Source organism: Lipotes vexillifer, unplaced genomic scaffold, assembly GCF_000442215.2.
Source record: "Lipotes vexillifer unplaced genomic scaffold, Lipotes_vexillifer_v1.1 scaffold49, whole genome shotgun sequence".
Classification (NCBI taxonomy): Eukaryota; Metazoa; Chordata; class Mammalia; order Artiodactyla; family Lipotidae; genus Lipotes; species Lipotes vexillifer.
The window spans coordinates 5,961,433-5,970,417 of NW_006790551.1; positions in this window are offsets into that span (position 1 = coordinate 5,961,433).

The following is an 8,985-nucleotide window of genomic DNA, read 5'->3' on the forward strand; positions in this document are numbered from 1 at the left end:
TGGGGGGTTCCCATGCTGCGGTAGATTAAAAATGGCTGCAAATTCTTCATCACCCATCATGTTGAATGTGGGCTGGCTCCCCTGTGACTTATTTTGAACGACAGCTTGTGAACTTCTGCTGGAAATGGATGCTAATTTCTGGGGCTGGGTCTCCAGGGATGCGCAGCTTCTGCTTTTGCCCCCAGCTTGGAGCCTCTCTCGTGTAAGCCAGCTGCCATGTATGAGTCTGACTGCCCTCAACCACCATGCCAGGAGGAAGCCCAAGCAGCCACCTGGACAGACAGAGGACATGAGGAGGAGCCCAAGGTCCACTTTATGTGAGTGAAGCCTTCTTGGACCTTCCAGCCCTGCTCAGCCACCAGCAGAATGCCACCAAATGAAGGACCCCAGCTGATGCCACCCACAGCAAAAGAACCACCCGGCTGACTCCTGCCCAAATTCCTGGTCCAGAATCAAGGGCAAGTAAAGTGGTTGTTTTAAACCACTGGGTTTGGGCATAGTTTCTTACCTAGCAACAGATAACTGATTCTCATGAACTATGTCTTCTTCCTCCCCAGGGGACCACTTTGGGACAACAGGTGTGAGGGAGGGGTTGCTATTTCTTTGCCAATTGGGTGATCTCCAAACTCTTCCCAGGTCCTTCATGACCCAGCCCTCTCCAGCCTCCCTGGCAGATGCTCCCCAGCACTTTTGCTCTCATCAGCCCAAACTTCTGCCTGGACCCACCTGCTGTGTCACTTCTCCAGGCCTTTGCATTCAGCCTGCCTTTTTCCCGGAAGGCCCTTTCCCTCCTCTTCCTACAGCAAACCTCTGTTCCTTCTTTGGGATCTAACTCAAACGTTACCCTTTCTCCAGCTGCCCCCAGGCTACCTCTGGACTCTACAGGCCGTCACAAAGATGTCTGAGCCTTATTCTGAAAATAACTCTGCTGCCCTTGGTAGGGCATATCCTGGGCCCCAGCGTCTCTCCAGGCAGAAGGTACATGCTGACATCCGGCCAGACCGTCCTCCCCTAGGCTCAGGGAACCAAGGTGTTATGTACTCGAGGATGGCTGCTTGTGGTCCCTGCATTGGGGCAGCACAAAGGCAACCTGAACTGTGGATAACAAGTGATACCATATTTTCTCCAGGAAAAAAAATACAATTCAGTGAATTCGTGCAGCATTTCATGTACCACGCAGTAACAGTCTCGAGGCAACAGCCAAGAGAATCCCTTGTACCCAGGCTCCTTCTTTCTTGTTCCAGAAGTTCTTTCGCAAGTCAAAGAGCAAGTTGCAGCCAGAGTCTGACAGTTTCCATTGTATCAAAAACTTGGGGAAAACAATTATCTGTGATCACAGTAAGGCTTCTGGGTAATTTATATTTCTAACAATTATCAAAAACAATATCTCTTTTGCTAAACTGTCCAAATTGCTCCCACAAATATCAAAAGTGCTTTTTCCCCCCAGCTTTCGCTGCCAGTCTCCGCGTCGACACCTATCTGTGGTATTCTGATCGCTGCTGCTAAGTGGGTGTCTGGAAAGTTTTGGGAAGGATCTTCAACTGGGTAATGTTCAGCTCCTCTTGACATTACCTAAGTGCTTTATGCCTAAGTTTTCTTCTATTGTTTCCTGCTAAAATGAGCGAGAAGTTGTCTCCCACCAGCTCTGGCTTTTGTCAAGATGACAGCGGGGACTTGGACTGAAAGCTTGTCACTTCAGAAGGGAGGGAGGAAAAGTCACAGCCCCATGTGAAGGCACGGGAGGAAGTTGGGAGCCCACAGCCTGGGGGTGTTTGTTTAAAACGGGCCTTTAGTGACACGTTTTATCTTCCTTAGAGCCACCTGCACCCCTGCCCAGGTGAGCTTGTTGGGTTTCAGACATGGGGGCTGTGGGTCATGTGGCACTGTAGCAGGGATTGGGGACAATCGGACCAAAGAGGTGTCACAGCATGACCTTGGGCAGGTCACTCAACTTCCCAGAGCCTCTGACTCCCTGTCCATAACCTGGGGACAATAGCTACCTCCCAGGGTCCTCGTGTGGATTTAATGAACCACCAGGTGTAGTGACCATTTGTAAGGAGGGGTGATGATTTTGGGGGTGATGTGAGGGAACCAGGATCCACTGGTCCCATTGTGCACTGGCCCTGTGCTGCCACTTCCCCACAGGTTAGTTCACAGACCTTCCCAACAACCTGTGGTGTACAGGGGTATCCTGAGTTGATGCTCAGGGAGGTCTGTGAGCCTCCTGTGCCAGACTTACCTAATGACCCTCCATGCTCAGTTCTCTGATGTAAGGTCAGTACCTCTTGGGAGCAGCCACGACGTCCTTCAGTAGGTGATGGATGGATAAACTGGTACATCCTCACCATGGAATACTATTCAGAGCTGAAAAGAGATGAACTATCAGGGCATGAAAAGACATGGAGGGAACTTAAATGCATGCTACTAAGTTAATGAAGCCAACCTTATAAAGGCTCCATACCACGTGATTCCAATTATATGACATTCTGGAAAAGGCAAAACTTTGGAGACAGTAAAAAAATCAGTGGTTTCTGGGGCCGGTGGGGGGAGGGATGAATAGGATTTTTAAGGGAGTGAAACTCTTCTGTATGATACTATAATGGTGGATACATGTCATCATGCATTTGTCAACCCCCATAAAAGGTACAACACCAAGAGTGAACCCTCAAGTAAACTATGGACTTTAAGTGATAATGCAGGTTCATTGATTATAACAAGTGTACCACTCTGGTGGGGGACGTTGATAGTGGAGGAGGCTCTGGGTGTTGGGGAGTAGGGGGTATATATTAGAAATATCTGTACTTTCTGCTCAATTTTACTATGAGCCTAAAACTGCTTTAAGAAATAAAGTCTGGGGGTTCCCTCGTGGCGCAGTGGTTGAGAGTCCACCTGCCGATGCAGGCAACGCATCGTGCCCCGGTCCGGGAAGATCCCACATGCCGCGGAGCGGCTGGGCCCGTGAGCCATGGCTGCTGAGCCTGCACGTCCGGAGCCTGTGCTCCGCAACGGGAGAGGCCACAACAGTGAGAGGCCTGCGTACCACAAAAAAAAAAAAGAAAGAAATAAAGTCTACTTTTTAGAAAGAAGAAGAACCAAAAGAAAAAAAAAGTAAAGTCAGCACCTCCACCAGGGAGACTTCCCTGACTACTGTAGCCAGTGGCAATTTCTTCCCGTGCTGGGAATCTGCAGGCCGGCACAGCTTCTGCCCAGTTATCTCATTCCTGTTCTCTAACAGGTGGCTGGTGTTTCCAACATCTGAACCAAACCAGCCCATAAGGCCCTCCAGGGCAGGGACGGGGGATGTTCCTTAGAACCTTCCACCTCTTGCCGAAGAACCCGGGGAGGAAACGCGTAGTAGGTTCCCAGAAAATATGTCAGCTGCTGCGGGGTCCAGACCTGGGGGCACAGAGCCCTGTGGCTTGTTGACCAAACCATCAGCAGCCTCTGAGCTGCCCTCAGCGACGCCGTGACCAGGCCCCTGTCTTGGTGGCTTTCATGGTCACCCCTCTCCACCGATCCCAGGGCAGCAGGCTGAGCCCATTTCGTAGGTGAGGAACCCAAGGCTGGGGGAGGAGGTGCACCTCACCTGGTGCCGCAGTGACCGTGATGGTTAAGTTTATGTGCCAACTTGACTGGACCAAGGGGTGTGCAGAGAGCTGGTAAAGCCTCATTTCTGAGTGTGTGTGAGAGAGCGCTTGAGTTAGGACTGAGTAAGGCAGATCACCCTCCCCAGTGTGGGCGGGCATCCTCAATCTGTTTGGGGCCTGAATAGAACAAAAAGGCGGAGGAAGGGTGAATCCACGCAACTTCAGCTGGGCCGTCCCTCTTCTGCTGCCCTTGGCATCGGCTCAGGCCTTCTGACTTGGATTGGAACTACCACCAGCCTTCCTGGGCCTCCAGCTTTACAGACGGCAGATTGTGGGACTTCTCAGCCTCTGTAATTACATGAGAATACCTTGTAATACATTTCTTTCTATATATCCATATATGTCCTCTCAGTTCTGTTCTTCTGGAGAACCCGCCTATTGACCTAGTGGGGTGATGAGGACACAGAGGTGGGGGTTCTGGGATGTGCGTCTCCTCTGCGAGGGCATTTGTCCTTCTGCTTTAAAGTTGCCTTGGCATCCTCAAGCTCTTTTTTCCAGTATGAAACGTCTCGATGTACTTGGTGACTCATCAGAAGGTCCCTAAGTGGCAGTCACTCTGCTTTCAGAGATGAGTAAATCACGACTCAGACTCATGGGGGCTCAGAACCACCTGGCAACAATGCAGTGTGTGTGGGGTGTGCATGCGGGGTGGGTGGAGGTTCAGGCCGGCGTGGGTAGGTGGGCTGCGGGGGCCCTGATGTAGCACCCAGCCCTGGTGACACAGAGCCACGTGACCAGTGCCAAGCCCGCTGTCGCAACTCTGGCCGCTTCTGCTGCAATTTTAAGAATTCTTCAGAGTGGACCGCGAGCTCAGGTGTATAACGGAACATAGGAAAGGAGGGAGGGGGAGGGGGGATGGTCAGAGAAATGGGGGATAGAGGGAGCAGGGTTTGGGAGCCCTGCTCCCAAAGGCTCTGCCACCGACCAGCTCTGTGATGTGTGATCTTGGGGAGCTACCACCTCCTTGGAGACAAAGGGAGGCCACCTGGTAGGTCATGGTGTCAGGAAGACCCATTGAGATGTAACACCAAAGAGAGTTTCCTGTCTTGGAGGTGGACAAGGGCAGGTGGGACAGCCTCCAGCAGGGAGGCTGGGAAGGAGTCTGTGGGAGCATGGCTGGAACGTGTTCCAGACCTTGCTAAATACTGAATGCAGCTCTTCTGCTCCCAGCTATCCAGGACTCCCCATAAATCCAAACTTCTGGCTCTGTTGGCCTGGGCAGGATGGGCTCTCCAGGTGGTTCTAATAGTCGTGCAGCCTGGGTTGGGAACCTGCAGCCCAGAGCAGGGCTCCTCTGCCTTTACTATCTACATGAATCACAGGAGTATCTCTTTGAAATGAAGACTCTTAACTCAGGAGATCTGAGGTGGGATGGGTTTCTGCATCTCTAACAGTCACCCAGGTGAAGGATGAAGATCACACTTGCAATCACTCGCCTTTACAGTCATGGGTCTTAAATTTCCCTGCGCATCAGAATCCCCAGGGAACCTGTTAAAATGTGGATACATGGGTGATCCTGGGGTCTCACAGTCCTAGATGTCCAATGTGTGGCTGACATACCCCACGTGCTGTTCTGATCTCGCTAGCAGTGGGTTACACACTCAGGACCTAGGTCGCTGAGTCTGCGGAACACTCGGCCTGGTCATTCAAGGGCAATTTCCCAACTCTCAATACTGCTTGTTTATCATCCTGGGACCCACAGGAGGGTCATTTGGCCCCTTGATTCCTTGATTTTGATGAGTATATGTTTGAATGCCAAGGGGTTGGTTCAGTACTCTGGTTATGTTTATCCCAAGGCTGCCCTTGCAAGGGTTGGAATTTCCATGCCTCACCTAAGCTCATCTGCAGGACCCCAGTGGACACCAGATGACCGCAAGACTACAGTCCCAACACAGCATTAGGATTATATTAATCTCCTGTGGCCTCTGTAAAAAAAAATTGCCGCAAACTCAGTGGCTTAAAACAACAGTTCTGGAGCGAGAAGTCTGAAATCAGTATCATTGGGCTGAAATCAAGAAGAATCCACTTCCTGCCCTCTTCCAGCATAGTGGCTGCTGGCATTCCTTGGCCTGTGGCTGCATCACTCCAATCCTCAAGGCCAGCATCTTCCGGTCTCTCTTTGTTCCATCTTCACATCACCTTCTCTATGTGTGTGTCGAACCTCCCTCTACCTCTCTCCTTTAGGGATACTTCTGACATTCTTTAAGGTCCACCTGGAAAATCCAGGGTAATCACCCCATTTCATGTAATTACATCACATGTCATTTAGTCACAACTGCAGACATTTTTTTCCAAATGAGGTAACATTCACAGGGTCCGGGAGGTAGGACCTGATATTTAGGGGACCATTTTTGGCCTAATACACTGATGGTCTGAAAAAGGCCCCAACTCCGCTGTCCTTCAGATGAAAACTCACGAACGTCCTTCCTCACTTTTCTCTGTGCTTGGCATGTAGCCCAATGCCTGAAACTGGTAGGCATTGGGCTACATGCCAAGCATACAGAGAAGAGTGAGGAAGGATGTTTGCTGAGTAAATTGAAATGGACTTTAAATAGGAAAGAAGTGGGCAAGCACATGAATGTAGAATCTGAGAACAGGGAGGCATCAGAGGACTGCAGATGGGACAATAGGATTGAAGTGTGGGAGGCATTTTTAGATATCCCATTAAAGGGTCTGGATGCTGTCCTTACGAAGCCATTCATTCCTTCATCCATTCATTCATTCAGTACTCAACAGCAAAGCACAGGGTTCGACTTCGTGGGGGAGTGAAGACAGGCCTCCTAGAGAGATGGCATTGAATTAGGACAAGAGCTGTGTTTTAATAAGTTCTCTTAGTATTTCCAAGTTGTTGCCCTATGAGTTTGGGTGCCGTATCAGTCAGGGTTCTCTAGAGAAACAGAACCAATAGGGGATATCTCTATCTCTATCTCTATCTCTATCTCTATATCTATACCTATATCTAGAGAGATTTATTTTGAGGAACTGGCTCATGTGATCATGGGGGTTGGCAAGTCCAAAATCTGCAGGGCAGGCTGGAAACCCAGGGAAAGGTTGATGTTGCAACTGAAATCTGAAGGTCATCTGCTGGCAGAGTTCCCTCTTCCTCAGAAGACCTCAGTCATCACCTCTTAAGGCCTTCATCTGATTGGGTGAGACCCACCCACGTTATAGAGGGTCATCTGCTTTACTCAAAGTCTACTGGTATAAATGTTACTCTTGTCTAAAAAAATATCTTCACAGCAACATCTAGACTGGTGTTTGGCCAAATCTTGGCCTTGACAAATTGACACATAAAAGTAACCGTCACAGCTGCTGTATTTTCTGATGCATTAAGATTTATGACTGTTGAATCTCTGTGGATTGTACCTTGCACACTTACATAATATCCCTCTTTGTTCCTGTGAATGCTTTCTGCCTTGAATCCTTTAGACAACATTAGTTTGTCATTCTTGTTATCTTTTAAATTTCAGTTTTCAAATGTAGACTATTTTGGACTTCTATTTGTCAGCATTTTTGGTGTATGCCTTTGTAAACAGCACTTAAACTAGATTTGGATTTTATCCCAGCCTTACGGGCTTTTGATAGGAAATTCAGCCCATTCACATTTCTTATGAAAGTTGATATCCATGGTTTTAAATTTTTCATCTTTTATTAGATTTTGTTGTTACTGCTGTTATTTCCTCTGTCTCCCCTCTTTCTTAATTTTGTCTCTTTACTCATTCTCTCCACCCTCCCTACCTCCGCCCATTAATTCAGAAGTTCTACTCAGCTTCTTTTTTACCAGTTGGTGCTTTACAAGTCCTGATACTCATAATTAAACGATACTTCCCTGTTGATGTATAAAAAGTAAATGGTAACAATGCCCCCCTCCCCAATGAGATTTTCCTCCCCATCTTCCCTGGCGCCAAATCAGACCCTTGTGCTTCTCCGCTTCACTCCTTGCTCAACTCCTGAAGATCAATTCTAGTTTTTACTTTCAGGCTGCTACAGGTTTCCCTTACAGTACGTGGCTTATGTTTCAAGAATCCCTATTTAGCAATTATTGTACAGAATCCCAGGCATATTTAGATTAAACCACATATTTTGCAAGGGTCATTGCTCACCACTATTTTCTGTGTTTTATCTCGAGATTTCTGCTGTGATTGAACTATGTCCGTGAGGGGGAAACTTCCGCGGGTCAAAGGGGCCTTCTCTGTGTCTTGCCATGTTAGATATTTTCCTTCTTCTGCCCTGACACATGAATTCCATCATAGCAGGGGAAAGGCTCGTTGATCAGACAGTCAGAATCCCTGGACATTGTCCCCAAATTGCCTAGGAATCTGGCACCACACTGAATCTCCTTGTTTTGGTTGTGACCGCTTTTTTCTGGAATTCTGCAAGACTTTCTCATAACTTATCCTTGGAGTTGGAGACTTTATGGCATATCTTCAGCCCAGAGACATTTTCTTCTAGCATTTCTTTCATTTGTTTCCCCTCCAGCTCCTTTTGGAGTGCCTGTTCTTTACATGCTGTACTGCCTGGAACTGCCAGCAAGCCTCTCATTTTCTCCCTGATGATTTTCATGTATTGTTCCTCCACATTTTAAGGCATTTATTCCACATTATCTTCCAGTGCTAATTTTTCTCACCGTGACTATTCTCTTTCTGAATTTACCTACAACTTTTAAAGTTTTTTTTAATCCATGGCATATGTTAAATGTTTCTGTGCTCTGACTGAGGTTCATTTTCTCTCTTGCCTCCCCAGGAGGAATTGTTCAATCTGTCCCCTTCCCACTGTTTATTGGGTCCCTCCACAGGTTTTGTCCTTGATGGTGGTCTCCTTGATGGTGGGCGGTGACCAGCCAGTGGGGATGGATGACAAGCTGCTTATGTTCTTGTAGACAGTGACAAATGAGTTGGAAAAGTCCTGCCAAGATACTGGAGGAGGGGTCTCTGCTCCCAGCCTTGCAGATGCGAGGAGGGCTGCTGATCCCAAGGGTGGGCTGCAGGAGCCGTTCAGGTCAGCCTCCAGACCTCCATGCTGAAGGAGAGGATGGGCAGTAAAGATGGGTGGGTTAGAAAGAAAAGAAACTCATCTGATTAGTTTTCAAAGAGCCTCTAAGCTCCCAATAGATAAATGAGAAAGAGACTGCTTCTCAAAATTAAGAAATATGAAATGTCCAGCCTCTTAATTACCATGGAAATGCAAATTGCAATTGCAAAGGGACCATTTTTCATTTGCCATAGTAGGCAAGGCTAAAAAATAAAGTAATTCTCCAAGCCAGTGTGTACCCCTCGGAAGTAAACTGGAGGGAACTTTGAGAAACTTGTTTTGGTAAAATGTATCTATAGATCGGAAG